The sequence below is a fragment of the Crocuta crocuta genome, unplaced genomic scaffold (assembly GCF_008692635.1).
Source record: "Crocuta crocuta isolate KB4526 unplaced genomic scaffold, BGI_CrCroc_1.0 scaffold674, whole genome shotgun sequence".
NCBI lineage: Eukaryota > Metazoa > Chordata > Mammalia > Carnivora > Hyaenidae > Crocuta > Crocuta crocuta.
This window is the reverse complement of record NW_027527972.1, coordinates 537,277-543,052: the sequence shown is the minus strand read 5'-3', so window position 1 is coordinate 543,052 and position 5,776 is coordinate 537,277.

Sequence of the window (5,776 nt, the reverse complement as noted above, 5' to 3'; positions counted from 1 at the left end):
CCCCCCCACATAAGTTCCGAGTTCTTCTGATCAGACGGATCGACTGCCTCTGTGTAAACTGGGACTCCAGCAAAGAAGGGTTGCAAAAGTCCCATATATTAGGGAGGATGAGGGGAATTTCCCCTTCATTTCCAGGTTAGCTACTGAGTTTCAAAGCTTCTTAAACTGCAGTTGTCTTTCATCTTAACCTATCCTTTCTTTTATGGATGTGTGAACCCTCTGAAACAGTGTGGTGAAGGGCAACTCTGATCAAAGCTCAATGCTGAGAGGTTTCACAAGTCGGCATATAAGAATCTGTGAGTGTTTTAGCCACTCATTGTCTTATGACTGGATGCTTCATTCCTATATTCCTTCTCTCTGTCTCTGTCAAGAAAGCATCTTTCCTTCCTCATCACTTGTTTTTTAAAAAAGGGTGGGAGAATTAGAAATGTCAAAAGAATTGCCTCAAACATCTGGAAAATAACCCAACCCGCAGGGATGAAGAATAATGGCCAGACACTCAAGTGAATTCAGAAGGAAAAAAAGGAAAAAGAAGGGGCAGGAGAGGCACAGGTGTTAACAACAGCAAGTTAAGATAAAGAAGTAGCCAAAAGAGAGTTGTGGTCCCTTGGAGAGGTGTTCCAGCCTGACAAAGTGACAGTGTGTGTGTGTGTGTGTGCACGTATGTGCGCGTACCCATGACCCTCATTCCATTAAACTGTTGATCAGAACACTCCTTAGAGCATTCTTTTGCTGTTTTGTAGAGAATAGAAAGTGTTCCTTTCCCAGGAAAATTAATATCTCCAGTCAATTCCATTAAAAAATTCTCCTACATATTGTAAATATAAAAGCATCTGCTTCAGTGTGTGGGCACTTAGATAACCTTAAACTCTAAATGGAAAACAATTTTCTTTCCCCTGGACTTTCTTTTCTTAACTATACAGGACACTTAGACTATGTCTCCTTTGAAGTTCTGAAACCTAAACTCCAGTTCTATAAAATAAAATTTTAAAAAATGCTCCCGATACTTAAGTTGGGGGTGGGGGAGCTTGACTTTCCAAATCCCAAGCTAAAAAATAGCTAAGATTCTATATATCAGCGAGGGGAGAGGAGATCTGGCCAGCAAGTATTTGTTCTCAATTCCACTTTTCTGACCCCTAATTAAGGTTTCCTCTACTGATTTCAAATTAAAGTTCCCAAATAAAAGAATTTCTAACATTCTATGAATCCAACCAACTCTCTATCTCATGTACTGAATGACTGCTATAGCAAAAAACAAATATGGGTAAGATTAAGCTGAACATTCCTATTTTGAGTGTTTTCTAGTATTTTAAGTGGTGCACATTTTGCTTGGTAATATAAGTGGTCTTAATGACAATTTTTAATAGAATGTAAAGAAAATGTAGAAATTACTTTTATTTCCCTAGAAATTTATGGACTAAAATGGTGCATAAACTACTTTGAAATCACTCTGTTATTACTTCCTGGAATTCACTGATACTAAATGAAGGATTGAGGCATTTATTCAGATGCAAACAGTATTATAAAAATGCATCTCAGCCAATAGTTTTATCTAATTTACATAGAACAATGGGTTTGTATTTGGAGCTTTTTTCCCTGGGATTTTATTTCCAATTAAATAATTAGAGAGATAACAATGAAGAGTGAAGTTATGTTCACCTTGCTCTGCCTTAGCAAGGCTTCCTGCAGTTATGGTTAAAAAAAAATACACACGTAGACAACTGCAGTATTGTTTTGGAAGAGAAGGCTGGAGAGAGGTTGATGAATGATTCCCAAGGTGGTGTCTTTGATGAACTAAGTGAGGGGGTGGAGAAAGGGTAAGAAAGGAAATCTGATTCTTAGAGAGTATTAGAATGGAAATGCCCCCCCAGGGTAGAGAAATGGGGCCCCAAACACCTCAACTTCTGTGAAAGAGGGTGGTGAAGTCTCCAAGAATAACTCACTTAGAAGGATTATTACCCTTTAAGAATGAAAGCACATTTTTTCTCTTTCTCTCTTCCTTTCCAGGTCCTGGTTCATCCCCCTCTAATCCTATTTCCAAAGCACTACGCCAGCAAAGCCTCAGTTGCTCTCCCCACCTCCCAAATGCAATCCATGGTGAAAGGAAAAATGGCACTGGAAGACAACAGTTCAGCCAATGAAACAGACCATGGAGACTTCTTCCTATACTTACTAATTTCACACAGGGAGGTCTCTCAATGGGGCTGTGAGTGTTGGGGGGAGGTAAAGAATGGAACTTCATGGAGGGGTATTGCATTGCATTGCCTTATCTTGGGGAATAGAAACTTTCTAAGGAATAACTCAGAAGCAAGAAGAGGCAGACTTGTTGAGCCAGGTAAAAGTTTACAGGGATTGGGTGGGGGCAGCTTTGTTTTGTATAAGTGTACATGGCAATCTCAGCTTGGGTCTATTCCTTGCCTAAGTACTATAGTTGGTTCATCAGGTATAAATGAGTGAATGTTTCCCAGGCTGGTCCAGGGATAGCCAGACTCTCAAAGGATGGATAATTCTGTAGCCTGGGAGAAGGGACTCCAGTCTCTCAAGTTCAGTGATCATTACCCCTGACTCACATTTTTCTTGCTTCATCCTGTTTCTCAATAAATGGTAGTTGTGTTTAATGCTGCTGCTATACTACAGCTATTCCAATTATGATTACAACCTACCTTTCTTAAGGGACCTCAAGTTCCACTTCTCCTTCTTATGGGAGTTCAGCTGTGAGCTGGATAGTCTTTGAGGCCTTTGTGTAATTTATCTCCTCTCCTGAATAGGAGTTGTAGTTAACTGGCTTACCAGCTTCTGAGTATGGCTTTTAGCAGGGCTGGCAAAGTGAGGTAATATTGGAGACACTACCACAAATCTGAAATCAATGCCTCATGCTCACCTTTGTGAGTGTGACCTGTGAATCAAATCCAATATCCAACATCTGACCCCGTAGATCCTCCCTGCTTTTATACCACTCCCCATATAATATCTAGAGAGCTGGCAGGGAACATCCCAGTTTTGTCAGATCTGTAGGTTACAATGTCCTTCCTAGATTCAGACACCACAGCACCTGGATAGGTCTCAGAAGGAGGAGTAGGGTGGACAGAAGGAAATCTAAGTAGGGCTACAGTCAGCCACTCCAAGCTTCCTCACCCCCTGGGCCCAGCTTTCCAGGCAGACTGGGGACCAAGGGCTGTCCAGCAATCTCAAATGGGAGAGAGCATCAGATTTTAAGAAGGCTGACTCTAGGCCTTAGGGGTGTCACCGTGTTGAGTGGTCCTACATCAAATTTCTTTACACAGCCAGGAGAAGGAACATTATCCCAACACCCAATACTTGAGTTTCACCTTCTTTTCCTCTCTATTTTAGGCTGTGTATAATTCCTGAGTTAAAAAGACAGGTGCTGATTGACATACAGTGGGTTAATACTAGGAAGATTACCTAGCATCTGATCCCAGCTAGTTCTCTGAGGTATGAACTTTGATTTTAAATTGGGCTGCTGGGGAAAAGCAGCATAAACATTTCTCTCCTGGGAAGGAGGTCTAGGTAGAATGCACACATGCCCAGGACTTTCTAGCTTGTAATCTATCTATGGCATACTTTCCTGAAGGCTGAAGAGAGAGGCAGACATCTGATTTTCTCTAAGGAAAAGGGAGGCAGAAAAGGAAAAAAAAAATGAAAAAGACTTGGGGAATAGGTACCAGTCAGTAACCATACAGCAGTAAATCATATTGCTTTGTTAGAGTCTTGGAAATACGGTTTGACTTGTTCACAAGCTATGCTTTCATACCTAAACTGCTCCCCTGGTCATATCACATATTATACTGTTTGAATGAAAACCATCTTTCATGATTTTGATTCAAATGAACTGCAGGTGTTTATTTAATCCAGGCATACTAACCTAGCATCGATGAGGGAATGTCACCCCAAGCATCATAGGTACTTAAAAACTACCAATGTAAATCTTTCTTCAATTCTAATACTTGGAGCAGTGGTGTCTCAGAGGATTCAAAGATCAACTTGTCACAAAAAACAGTAACTGTATGACTACTATAAACAGTACTGTATATCCATTACCAAATATTAGAAATAATAGACAAGGAGATTAAAAGTTATCTTTGTTCTCTTGCTGATTGAAAGGCCAATTCCCAGATTGATTTGATAGTCTTCTGGTAATCTACTCTAAAGGTAACCAAGATACAATTCATAATCTCTTCTAAAGTTTTGAGGAAAATTCATATTAAAAAATAATATCCAGAAGTATGAAATAAATTGTTCACAAAGTCCTAAGAAAAATAAACATATTGAATATCAAGATCTGGATGTTGAGATTTCCCAAAGGCCTAGAATTCAGTTTAGGTTGAACAATTTTTATACCTAATCAGATATGGTCCTCTAGCGTGTGTGTGTGTGTGTGTGTGTGTGTGTGTGTGTATTTAATAATTAGGTTGGAAGTGAATATTGTTGAGAGTAGCAATTTTTAAAAAAAGTTCAGAACTGTCATTTTTCTTGGCTCCAAGTTCATAAAGTAGTCAGTGTCCTTGTTGTGTGTTTTCATGTAGGATAGTTTGGAGAAAATAGTTTGTGTAAAGTCATATAATTGTTCCTGGAGGAGCAAAGCTGAATAGAGTTCTAAAGAATATATTTTTCACATATGGTTCTAGTATCTAGTCCCTTGTATGTGTGATCAGATGCTTCATAACATTATCTGCATTTCAGAGTCAGTTTACCTGGGGCTCTAGGAAGTAAATGTCTCCAGACAGGTGGGGATCAACTGAAAGTGTGAAAGTATCTTGGAGAAAGTCAATGTACTGAGAGTGTGGCTGGTTCCATGGTATATGTCGGCCACACGCAGATAATGTCTGATGTCTGGAGTCCCTGGCGTCCATGCCTTAGTAAAAACCACAGCGACAAAGCGGAGTGCAGAGAAGGCCAAACGACAGACACGGGTTTCGATGTGGGCTAATAAGGTCTCCCTGGGAGAGGCTCAGGACAGTACGCGGACAGTATCATGAAAGGAAGACAGGGCTCCCACTTTGTTTGGGATGAGTCACCAAAGAGTATAGGGCCCCATACTAGACAGGACCTGAACAGAACAAGACTTGCCACCTTCAACAGGGGATGTCACTTTTCGAAGCACACAGCGTAAACCATGAACTTGGGGGTGGGGGTGGGGAGAAGAGGCCACGCGGTGAGCGGGGTGAGCTCCAGGCACGCCCCCGACCGAGCAGGGAGGAAGCGCCATGTTTTCCATGTTCTCTAGTCTCCCGCTGCCTCCCTGGAAGCCTTGCCCACCCTTGTCTCCCGCTAGGCGCCACCTGCCCCGCGAAAGGCGTCCTGAGGGCTGGGCGTGAGGGAACAGCAACGCGTTTTACCACCACCCTCCTCCCTGTCCGCTTCGCACGTGCTCTGGCAGCGGGTGTCCCCACCCCTGCCTTCCAGAGACACTGTTATCTCTACTGCTGGGCTGCCACAGACCTCTCTCAGCCTTGGTTTTGCTCCGCAGCAAACTCAGGTTGGAAAGAGCTGCCTCCTGGGTCGCGGTGAGGACGGAAAACCAGGGCAAACGACGTTTGGAAAGCCGGTTCCTGAGCAGATGGTGAGGGATAACTTCCAAGAGCCGGGGTTAGTTTCATTTCAGCTTTGGACACCTTTATTAGGGACATTCTTCAGACCCAGAAGTCTGGAGAACTGACCCAAGAAGGACCAACAGCTCAGGTTCAGGCCCCAGCTCCACTAGGGGAGCTTAACTCCAGGGGTTCGAATCCGGGCCCCCGACCCCGGGCAGCTAACG